General features: G+C 46.8%; 1 non-coding gene across 1 annotated transcript; it reads right to left on the bottom strand.

Annotated features, from left to right (window-relative positions):
- Positions 1–7,929: 7,929 nt before the first annotated feature.
- Positions 7,930–8,037, bottom strand: LOC122003175. Its single transcript, XR_006117840.1, has one exon. It is a non-coding gene; the product is annotated as a small nucleolar RNA R71 (small nucleolar RNA).
- Between the last annotated feature and the right edge of the window lie 4,342 nt (positions 8,038–12,379).

Genomic DNA, 12,379 nt, shown 5'->3' with positions numbered 1-12,379 from the left:
ACCTCTATGCCCCGCTCGGTCACAATGTAACCCAAGAAGCGCCCGCCTCTTGCTCCAAACAGGCACTTCTGAGGGTTAAGTTTGACGCCATACCTTCTCAATGTTTGGAAGGTCTCCTCTATGTCCGCGTAGAGATTGGCCGCCCGGAAGGACTTGATAAGTATGTCGTCTACGTACACTTCCAAGTTGCGTCCGATTTACTCCCTGAAGACCTTGTTCATCAGACGCTGGTAGGTGGCTCCTGCGTTCTTCAGCCCGAACGACATTACATTATAGCAGTAGGCGCCGTCCGCCGTGATGAAGCTGACCTTCTCTTGGTCTTCTCGGGCGAGCGGCACTTGATGGTAGCCTTGGTATGCATCCAACATGCATATCAGCTCGCACCCGGCCGTGGAGTCCACCAGTTGATCGATCCGGGGCAGGGGGTAGAAGTCTTTCGGGCATGCCTTGTTCAAGTCCCGAAAGTTGATGCAGACTCTCCACTTGTTGCCCGGCTTGGAGACCAGGACCACATTGGCAAGCCAACTCGGGAATTGCACTTCCCTTATGTGGCCGACCTTTAGAAGTTTTTCGACCTCCGCCCGGATGATTACATTTTGCTCCGCGTTGAAGCCCCTCTTCCTTTGCTTCACCGGCCGAGCGTCCGGCTGGACGTGAAGTTCATGCTGCGCTACGCTTGGCGAGACCCCTGGCAACTCATGGGTCGACCAAGCGAAGACGAAGCAATTTCGCCGTAGGCATTTGACCAACCTCCCCTTCTGCTTCTCTTCCAGATCAGATGCTATGAAGGTGGTGGCCTCCGGTCGGGAAGGGTCAATCTGTACCTCCTCCTTTTCTTCATAAACCAAAGAAGGTGGTTTTTCAGTAATAGCATTTACCTCGACTCGCGGCATTTTCCGAGCGGACTTGGATTCGGCTCGGACCATCTCCACATAGCATCTCCGAGCCGCCAGTTGGTCTCCCCGCACCTCCCCTACTTGGTCTTCCACCGAGAACTTAATCTTCTGGCAGAAGGTAGAGACGACCGCCCGGAACTCGTTGAGCGCCGGTAGTCCCAAGATAACATTGTATGCAGAAGGAGCATCAACCACGATGAAGGTGGTGGTCCTTGTCATTCTGAGCGGCTCCTCGCCCAACGAGATAGCCATCCGGACTTGGCCGACCGGCAAGACTTCGTTCCCAGTGAACCCGTAGAGGGGGGTCGTCATTGGCAGTAGTTCAGCTCGGTCAATTTGCAGTTAGTCGAAGGCCTTCTTGAATATTATGTTGACCGAGCTGCCTGTGTCAATGAAAATGCGGTGAATAGTATAATTAGCTATTACCGCTCGAATGATCAGGGCGTCATCGTGAGGGACTTCAACTCCTTGGAGGTCCCTGGGCCCGAAGCTGATCTCAGGTCCGTTCGCCCTTTCCCGGCTGCAGCCGACCGCATGGATCCTCAGCTGCCTTGCGTGTGCCTTTCTGGCTCTATTGGAATCTCCGCCGGTCGGGCCTCCGACGATGATGTTGATCTCTCCCCGAGATGCGTTGCCCTTATTTTCCTCCTCTCGAGCGAAAGGTCGAGGTCGTTCATTCTACGCTCGATGGTGGGCTCCGTGCTGCTGACGATGATGCCGCTCGGGGGATCATCTTTTTATCCTTTGCACGGGGCTCCGTTGTCGATGTCGCTGGTCTGGTGAAGGCGATCAGCGGCGGTAGCTCCTTGGCGCAGGATGAGCCATGGGGGATAGGCTCCGACAGTCGCGGGTATTGTGAGTGGCCGATTGATGGAGTGAACAGAACATCGGGGTCCATACCTTCCCCTTGGGCTTGGGCCGATCAGCCATGACTTGCTGGATGGCGTGCGACCGAGTGTGTTCATGAGGACGGGCGACTTCGGCTCGCGGTCCTCTGGGGGGTTGGTGGCTGACTGGCTGCTTCTGTTCGGCGAGAGCTGGTTGGTCGCTCTGGGCTTCTTTTCTTCTCGCCGCCTGGGCTTCCTCCACATTGATGTATTCGTTGGCTTTATGCAGCATGTGGTCGTAGTCCCGAGGCGGCTTCCGGATGAGCAAGCGGAAGAAGTCACCATCCACGAGCCCTTGTGTGAACGCATTCATCATTATTTCCGAGGTGACCGTTGGAATGTCCATGGCCACCTGGTTGAAGCGCTGGATGTACGCTTGGAGCGGCTCCCTCGCACCTTGCTTGATGGCAAACAGGCTGACACTTGTCTTCTGGTGGCGCCTGCTGCTTGCAAAATGATGGAGGAACGCCGTTCGGAATTCCTTGAAACTTGTGATGGATCCGTCTGGTAGTCTCCGAAACCACCGATGCACCGATCCCGAAAGCATGGTGAGGAACACTCGACACTTCACACCATCTGTGTATTGATGCAGAGTGGCGGTGCTGTCGAACTTACCCAGGTGGACGTCTGGGTCGGTTGTCCCGTTGTACTCCCTGATCACGGGGGGCGCATAATGCTTCGGCAGTGGATCGCGAAGAATGGCGTCTGAAAACTGCCGGTTGATTCGCTCGGGTGACGAGTCTGTTCGGGGCGCCTTTCCTTTTCTGACGTCCCGGACGTGTGCTTCGTCCGATGATGATCTCTAGTTTTGATTGGCTTGCGCCACCTCCGAGGGCGTCTGGAACAGAGCCCCATGAAAAGGTATCGGGGCGGGCGGCGCCCCCATCTGTGTGCCGGCCGACCCTTTGTTTTGCCCCCATATTGAGAGCTGCTCCTGCCGGTCTTCGAGTGGCGCTCGGCCCCCCGAAGCTGATGTCGCTTGCTGCACTGCCCGCTCAGCCTGAGCTTTCTGTTGCTACTCCACGATTTTTGCGGCTCGCGCTTGGACGAGTGCCTCGAGCTCTTCGGGAGAGAGCATTACCAGAAGTTGATGTCCAGCTTCTTCCATCTTCTTGGCTCAGATTCAGGTGTGTTCCCACAGACGACACCAATTTGATCCTGTCCGAGCGCTGAGTCGACGGACGCTGGGGACATGGCACGCTCCGCTGTCTCTGACTGGTGGCGTAGCTTCTCCGGCGAACCTGCAAAGAAACTGAACCGAGAGGGGATTCTCGACGACGGCCCTCTGACGCTCAAGTCAGGCAACGAGAGAGGCAGCGTAATGTGGCTACAGTAAAGAGTTGTGCATACCTTTGTCGACGTCTGGGGTTCCTTATATAGGACCCCGGGGAAATACGGGCATGCTTCCCGATGCGTGCCCGCTTCCCCAAACATACCTTAACGAGCTTGTGTCAGAAAAGTACCTTTAGCGCCATTCTGCAATCGTCTGAGCATATCCCGGATGTGACGGTGGAAGCTTCCATCATATGATCCTGTGTACGGCTCGGCCGCCAACTCTACTGCTTGTCGGCGGCAGGTGTCTCAAGGATGATGTTATCCTCTGTCTCCTTTGTCCTCTTGCGCTCCTTGTCTGTTCCCGGGCCGAGCGGGTAGGCCGCTTGGCATGCGTATTACTTCTGTCGCCGGTTATAGGTATCGGTCCGACCGGGATAACTCCCGGCCGTATGCTCGGATGAGATTGCTCCTGTCCCTGTTGCCTGGTGCCCCGGCCGAACGGACATCCCGCTCGGCCTTAAAACCTTTTTACCTTTGAGCATCTGAAACCCGACCCCCAATCAGGTTGTCTTCATTCAGTTCAGGGGATTCACGGCCGGTCGCCCTGCATAGCCCGAACGGTCGACCCGCTTCGTCCGATCGGCCAGTGTCAGGGTTGAATTTCTTGACCTTTGACCTCCACGTGCCGTTGACCTTCCGCCAATGAGGATCCCCCGTCCTTATCACCGGATCAATATATATAAAGAAGGAAGCCGGAAATCCAGGAATGGGTAATCGCTGACGGGATGAGGACCTCGATCTTGCAAAATAAAAACCAAAATTAGGGAAGGGGTGGGGTCCCTGGCGTTAGCCCTCCGACAGTCCAATCAAAATCAAGAAGAGAATCAGTAATCCAGAAAATAGATAATCCTGTCTTTCCTCATACATGGTGTACCTTTTTATATTTTTTTTGTGATCGTTCATCTGCCCTTACTTAATGATATTAGTTGTCATAGGAAGACTTTTTTGTCTTGACTTCTGTGCATTAATGATAAATACAGTGTTCTTCTTTTCCTTGGCTTCTTCATATTTAATGATAGATGACGTGTTCTCTTTTGTTTTCTCGCCTATTCCTGTATAGCGTCATTCCTTGCGCCGGACGAGCAATCCGAGCGGCCTGTTTCCCTACCGACCGGCTCATGATGCCACAACCGACAGGGTGATGTCCGCTCGACCACTCCTTTGCTGACCGGGATAACTGTGAGCTCGGCGTTGACCACCTTGACTTTGACCGACATCGTATCAATTGACCCGTGATAGGTGGACTCTCCCTTATCACCGCATCACAAGTCTCCCTCTCAAGTTTAGTCGAAGGAGGCTACAAGTCTGATTGACTGGACAACTGGTCCTTGGCATTTTTTTACGTTCGATCAGTGTATCAACCAACTCCACTCGGTCTTTGTCTGACCATGGCCAACGGACGATTGAATGGTTTCAATGTCGAGCGGGGCAATGAGTGGTGACACTTGGAGAATTCTCCAAACGCGCTTCTTTGAGCGGTCTTGGTCGTCGTTGATGTCACCCATATTTCTCGAAGCCTGTGCAAATCTTTGATAATTATGGTCAACGTGGCCATACCTTTGTAATTAAGCACATTAAATACTCCCGATGATCAAATGACACATGCTTACTACTGCCGCCGCATGCCCGATGTGACAGGTGGATATCCACCGGTCCTGCGACGTGCGTCATTTTGAAATGAATGGTTGGATCTAATTCTAGGTTTTCGTACCGCCGAATCGAATGATTGATAGTAATCGACCGTGAGGTTTATAAGCCTCGCGTGGGCCGTCGTCTTCTCCACTTTGCGTCATCTTTGTCTGCGAGCATCTCGGCGATACCGCACTTTGCTCCTTCACAATCTTCCTCCGACGATCTCTGCAATCTTTCTAGTAAGTCATCGTCCCCCTTCAATCAAAGCTGTTCGTTGCTCTTAGTGCCCCCTTTCCCAGACGCATTTCTTCATTATTTCTCATTGACTTTTAGTTTCGATGACAAGCTCGTCACAACCTCATGCTTCTGTCCCTGGGCTCTAGTACACATCCCTTGAGTCCAGGTTTGACGGAGTCGGTGCTGAGAGTTTGAGAGATGCTTTTGAAATTCCTTCTAATTACCAAATTAGCCTGCCCTTGGCTTTCGACCATCCGGATGAACCGCTGTCCGATTTTGTAACCTTTTTTAGGGACCAATTTATCGTTGGTCTGCAGTTCCCTATCCACCCTTTCTTTTCTGCTGTTTGTAAATATTTCCGTATTTCTCTCCACCAACTAGTGATGAACTCCATTCAGTTACTGTGTGAGGTCGTCGTTTTATTCCGCCTGCATGACATTTCCCTTACTTCTCGGCTCTTCCATTATTTCTATTATTCCAAATTATCCGAGCCGAGGACTTTTCTTTTCGAAGCCCGAGTGAGCCTTGTTTTCTTTGATAAGATGTCATCCTCTAATAAACATTGGAAGGAATATTATTTTTTTGTTCGCTTTCTTGAGTGGCCGGACTTCCCGACCAGTTGACAATTAGAGGAGCTGAATCCTCTAGAGCTCAAGAAATACAAGAGCCGCTCGGACTACCTTCACGCAACTTCTTGCTTGGCTGGTCAGGAGTATCATATACACAAGTTACTGCTGGAGGGTTGATGTGCGTAGATATTATGATCATTTATGCATGCTTTAACACACATTCACTTGCTTTATTTGTATATATTCTTTGCACGATCATCTCTCTTATTGTTTATTTAATATTTATTACTCTTTTGTCAGAGATTTGCTCTTTGTTTGGTTTTGTGTTGACAGAGACAACTTTTGGAGCGAAAACGGTGATTGTCGATGCACCCGAGCAAAACAGAGCATGGTCGTGCACCCCTGCACGACCGTATGGTGATTTTAGACAGAGAGCAGAGCATGGCCGTGCAACCCTTCATGGTCGTGTGGCCATTCACCGAGAGAGAGCAAAGCACGGCCATGCAACCCTGCACGACCGTGCCTCACTACCAGTAGCCAAGAACCACACGACCGTTTGAACCTCACACGACCGTGCAGTGCAGCCCAAGCCAAAGCAAGACATGGCCGTGCAGACGTGGCACGACCGCACCACTTTACCCGAAGACAAGAAGAGCTTGGCCATGCGAATTTCGCACGGCTGTGGCACGGGTCGTGTGGCGCCTGTGCCCTAACCTATATAAAGGCTTTTAGCTCTTCTTCTCGGGGGGAGGAGGTGAGCCATCAGAAAAGATTTACCTTGGTGTCATTCCACGCTATCCCGAACTTCCGAGATCACCGTCATCATCGCATCAACTCCAGAAGCAAAGTATTGGACCCGAAGATCACTCGACGTTATTGGATAAGCATCTTTTCTCTTTCTCTCTTCTCGTTTGAGGATTGTATGCTTACTTTTATTATGTCTTTGGGTTTTTCTCCGACGTTTATGGAGTAGATCCCTTGTTCTAGAATTAGGGAGTAGTTGTGGATAGGGTTTGATGTAAGACTCATGTTTATGCCTTTACTTATTGGATAATTTCGCTTGCTTTGTTTCTATTTGATACGCATGAGATTCGCTGAGATTATCTCGTCATATTGGTCGATTGTGTAGGAATTGCTAATTTCGTAAAGAGAGGATCTTAGATTGTATACCCGAGGGGCCCTAGTGACAGGGGTAACCCGTTCACAGACATCTAGGATACTCCCTTAAAAGGAGAGACAACTTCTCCACAAGGAAGTAAGAGACCGAACCAAACCCCTCTCTCTACCCTTAATGATACGGATTGGATTTGTATTCTTGTGATCTACCGAGACGCCCTAGTGACAGGGGTTAACCATAACAAGATTTCACAGGGATCTTCTCTGTTTAGTGCTTAAGGATAGCAGCTTTAACTTCCGGCGAATGCATGTTGATTGACAATGAGGAAAAGATAGAACATGATACATCATGTTCCACTACAAAGAAACCGAACTCCTAGAACTCTTCCCAAGCCAAGTTAACCTTTCTCTCTTTTTCTAGTTCTCACGTCTACTTTCCCATTCCCTTTCCTCTTAGGAAATAGTTAACTTACAACCATCGGTAAAGCTAATTCTATGCGAACAATCGCTAGTGCTTATAACCAGTCCTCGTGGGATTGATAATCTTTTATTACTGACGACGTTTCCGTGCACTTGCGGAAGCGTAACAAGTTTTTGGTGCCATTGCCAGGGACTGTGTCTATAACATTAGTGAAAATCATATTGGATTAGACTAGACTTTGTTTTCTTTATTTCACTTTACTTTCTACATTTTTATTAACATTAAAAAATATTAAAAAAAATATTTTAACTCTTTATTTTACACTTGGATTATTTAATATCTTGTTATTGCATACGAAGAGCTAATCTTTCAGAAGAACTTCTGTCGTTCGATCCAGATATTGATAGAACTTTCCTAAGGAGAAGAAACTTGCAGAAACTCTAAGCAGAACAAGAAACTTCTGAAATGGCTGACAAACTTTTGAAGGATTACGCAGCACCTTATGCATGAGGGCTTCAGTCTAGCATCACTCGACCACCGATTGAAGCCAACAATTTTGAAATCAAGCTTGCAGTAATCCACATGGTCCAACAAAATCAATTTAGAGGAGGACCGCACAATGATTCAAATCATCACTTGGAGCTTTTCTATGAGATCTGCAGTATTATGAAAGTAAATGGAGTCCCTCTAGAAATAGTAAGGTTACTCCTTTTTGGATTTTTCCTGAAAGACAGAGCCAAACAATGGCTTAATTCTCTACCGACAAACAACATAACATCTTGGGATCAGTGTGAGCAAAAATTTTTGGATAAATTTTAGCCGTCGAGTAAAATTGCACACATGAGGAATTTAATTGCAAGCTTCAAACAGATAGACTCAGAATCTCTATTCGAAGCATGGGACAGATTCAAGAGTATGCTGAGACAGTGCCCCCATCATGGCCTCGAGAAGTGGTTGGTGCTACACACGTTCTACAATGGAATCAACTATCATACGAAGGTGTCTCTCGATTCTGCAGCAGGAGGGGCGTTAATGAATAAGAGCCTTGATGAATCTGAAGAGATCATAGAAAATGTGGCACAGAACCACCATCAGTGGGCAGCTGAACGATCTGGAGGTTCTTTCTCTGGAAATCCAATCAAGGCATCAGGAAAATTCGACGTAGATGCAGTCACGCTCATGTCTGCAAAGCTGGATGTTCTGACCAAGAAGCTTGAGATAATGGGGAACAACACAGCCAATGCAATAGTGTGTGTTTGCGAAATTTGTGGAAGTTCGGATCATGCTCAAGATACTTGTCCCCTAGGGCCAATACAAAACCTCAACATGTTGTACGACCTGAGGCCGTGGCTCTTGATGATGAATTTGAGGACCCGCCTGAGGTCCTCTTGGTGGTGTAGCAGGTTGCCTCGGGCGATCTACCACTAGAGAAGGGGTGGTGACTTCCTTCTTCCTGGCAGCTTATGCTTCTTCAACATTTATGAATTCAGTCGCTTGATTGATCAACAGATCAAAGTTCAGTGGGGTTTTCTAACCAGATTATGGACGAAATCATTGTTAGCAAGCCCTTGAGAAAAGGCACACACTAAGATCTCTATGGTGGCTGTGGGGACATCAATGGCCACCTGATTAAACTTTTTGATATAAGCTTAGAGTGTCTCCTTAGGGCCCTGTTTGAGTGAAAAGAGGCTCCAAGGAGTTTTGTAGTATCGTCGGTTAGTGGAGAAGTGCTGAAGAAAGCTTTTGCAAAAATCTTTAAAATGGTGAATGGAACTATCTAGCAGCTCTTTAAACCATTGTTGGGCCACTCTACTGAATGTGGTAAGGAACATACAATATTTTACACCATCAATAAATTGCTGGAGAAGGGCAACGTTCTCGAATTTAAGGAGATGATCCTCTAGGTCAGTGGTTCCTGAGTATTCTCCTACCTTTAAATTTTGATAATGCTAGTAGTGGATCGTCTAATACCTGCTACGAGAATGGGGTAGCGATTCATTCCAGGGAACTATCACTGGCCATAGCTTCCCCCTTGTGCCTATCTCGGAAAGGTGCATCTCCTGAAGATTCTTGGAATTCCCCCCTTGGCCCAATTGCTCAAGCGATGTGCAGAAGAGTGCTCGAGGGCGTTTGATGGGTGAAGGAGGCACAAGAAGCAAATGGGCAGGGCCTCCTTCTTGGACCCCTCTTTCCCTCTGATGCGTCGTTGTTGATGTTGCTGGATTTGGCGATGGTAGAATACCTCCGGTAGCTGCTTGTTGCTATTGTAAGACTTTTTGCACTCGAGCCTCCACAATCATCTTGAACTCCTTAGGCGTTAAGGCAATTGTAGTGAGTTTTCTAGTCTTATCTATCTCAAAGCTTCTGATTCATGCGAAGTTCCCACAAATGGCGTCAAATTTAATCCCATCTGAAGGCTAGGGAGATGGCGCGCTGGCTCTGATGGATGATTTGTTGACTGGTGGATGACTTCCTTAGCTTAGAATAAGACCCTCCTCCGCTCCTATGCATAATACGATTATTTAACAGACGTTAGTGACCAAAAACTAGAGAAGAGGTCCCTGGCAAGGCCCTTTGACGCTCAAGTCAGTACTGCACCGGATGGAGGAATGAAGAATATTAAAAGAAGTGCCCACGCAAGAGAAAAGCTCAAATGATGCTTATTGTGTATCTTGCTCAATGGAGAGGATCCCCCTTTATATACCACCCCTCATAACCTCTGTCATCCTGAGGTGGCTCAAGTTGTTAGAGTTTGTTAGGTGATGAAAAGTGCACAACCTGGAGCATATGAAATGATTATACAAGGAATCTTTTTCCTACCTATTGCTATACCTCTTTTGTTGTTTATATTTCATGCCATTACTGAGACAGATAAATATGATGTCACTTAGATAGCAGCTGACCTGGCTCCTGAACTTAAGGCTGAGCTGGTGGAATGCCTTACACAAAATAGTGATGTATTTACCTGGATGCTCAAAGAGGTAACAGGCATATCTCCAATAGTTATAGAGCATATACTCCATGTCTATCCCGAAGCCCACCTAGTCAAGCAGAGGAAGTGAGATTTTGGTGTTGATCAACACAAAATCATCAAAGAGGAGGTAGACAAGTTACTGGAGGTAGGCTACATTTGGGAGGTGTAGTTCCCAAGTTGGCTGTCCAATGTTATCTTGGTTTCCAAACCAGGGAACAAGTGGCGAGTCTATATCATTTCCAGAGATCTTAACAAGACATGTCCAAAAAATTATTATCCCCTACCTCGCATCGATCAAGTAGTAGATTCCACCTCCGGCTGTGAATTCATTTGTATATTGGATGCTTATCAAGGATATCATCAAGTCCTGCTTGACAAGGAAGATCAAGAAAAGATTAGTTTCATAACTACTGAAGGCACTTATTGTTATAATGTCATGTCATTCGGACTAAAGAATATAGGGGCTACCTATAAAAGGATTATGAATAAGGTCTTTTAAAAGCAAATTGGGAGGAGCTTGGAGGTATATGTGGATGATATCCTCATTAAATCTCTTTGAAACGTGGACATATGTGCAGATGTAGAAGAGACCTACAAAACATTGAGGCGATATGGGCTTAAAGTCAACCTCTACAAATGCTTATTTGGAGCCAGGAGTGGAAAATTTTTGGGCTACATAGTCACCGAGCAAGGGATTGAAGCTAATCTCGACAAAGTGCAAGATTTGAAAGCATGTCTCTTCCACGCTACCTGAAGGAGGCACATAGATTGACTGGCCGAATTACTACCCTGTCTTACTTGATCTCCCAATCGGTTGATCTAAGTCTGCCATTCTTCAAGATAATCTGACGGGCGATCAAGTTTCAATGGGATGCTGATTATGACAAGGCGTTCAAGGAGTTAAAGAGTTATTTGGCCACTCTGCCTGTATTAGCTAAACCAATAATAGATGAAACCTTATGGATTTATTTATCAGTTAATGAGCATGCTATTAGTTCAGTGTTAGTGACATAGGAGTGAAAAGAACAACCTGTATACTTTTTGAGCCATTTATTAAAAGGAGCAGAGGGTCGAGTGCTTATCAATCCTAAGGCATCTAGAAGATTGATCAAATGGATGATTGAACTCAGTGAATATGATATACAGTACCAATCGAGGGCAGCTATTAAAGCCTAGGCCCTAACTGATTTCATAATAGAAGTGCAAGGGCCTAAAATTGAACAAAACTTGAAAGATATATGTGGATGGTTCCTCTACCTAGTAGGGTAGTGGGATAGGTATTCTTGTCATATCACCCAGGAAGGATCGAATGCAATTATCTGTTCAGTTGAATTATAGGGATAATAATAATGAGGCAGAATATGAGACATTGATAGCTGGATTGCAAGACACACGACATGTAGGGGCGTCTTGGGTCTTAATTTATTCAAATTCTCAATTGGCAGCCCAACAACTATCTGGTAATTTTAAGATCAATAATGAACGGCTCAAGTTATATGTATAGGCATTTAATAGGTTGAAAGCTGAGTTTCAAGAAGTGATTATACAGAAAATTCCTCATTCATATAATCAAACAGTAAATGAATTAGATAAGTTAGCTTCTGCCATAATCCCCTGGAATTTAGATAAGTCTGTTGAGCAGATAGTATTAGTGGCTTGTATTGAGCGACAGGCCGATCAGGAACTACAAAGTGATTGGAGAGTGTCGATTATCTCATTATTACAGCAGGGCACTCTACTGACCAATTGAGAATAAGCAGACTTACTCAAGAAAAGGGTGAGTCGGTTCACCATGATTGGGGATTAGTTATACCAGAGAGCTTTCTCTTGTCCTTTACTCAAGTGTGTAAGACTGGATGATGTGTCCTATATTTTATAGGAAGTGCATCAGGGTTCCTGTGAAAGTTATATGGGAGGTGTTGGAGATTGGACGATCAGCTAGAAGGGGGGTTGAATAGTCGGTGCTCCCAAGTCAATTGCTTCCTACGTTTTATTAGTTGTGCAGCGGAAATCTAATACTAAATACAAATACGAAAGCTAAACTAAAGATAAGAAGAGAAATGCAAACCGCTAACACGTTTGTTTACGTGGTTTGGAGATAACTTGCTCCTACTCTATGGTTGTCCGTAAGGTGGATGTTCCCTCAATCCGTCGGTGGATTAGTCCCAGTCAAACTTCGGTTATCTCAAGCCTCCTTGTGTGTAGAGAAACCTCACCACAGCTTCAACCAAGACCTTTTGGAACACAAAGAACTCTTAAGCACTTGTTGACTACTAATTAGGGTTAACCACCACTAATTTCGTCAACCTTAA

This window comes from Zingiber officinale, chromosome 7A (genome assembly GCF_018446385.1).
Source record: "Zingiber officinale cultivar Zhangliang chromosome 7A, Zo_v1.1, whole genome shotgun sequence".
NCBI classification, from domain to species: Eukaryota; Viridiplantae; Streptophyta; class Magnoliopsida; order Zingiberales; family Zingiberaceae; genus Zingiber; species Zingiber officinale.
The sequence above is the reverse complement of the archived record's forward strand: the minus strand, read 5'-3'. Positions and strand labels throughout refer to the sequence as shown.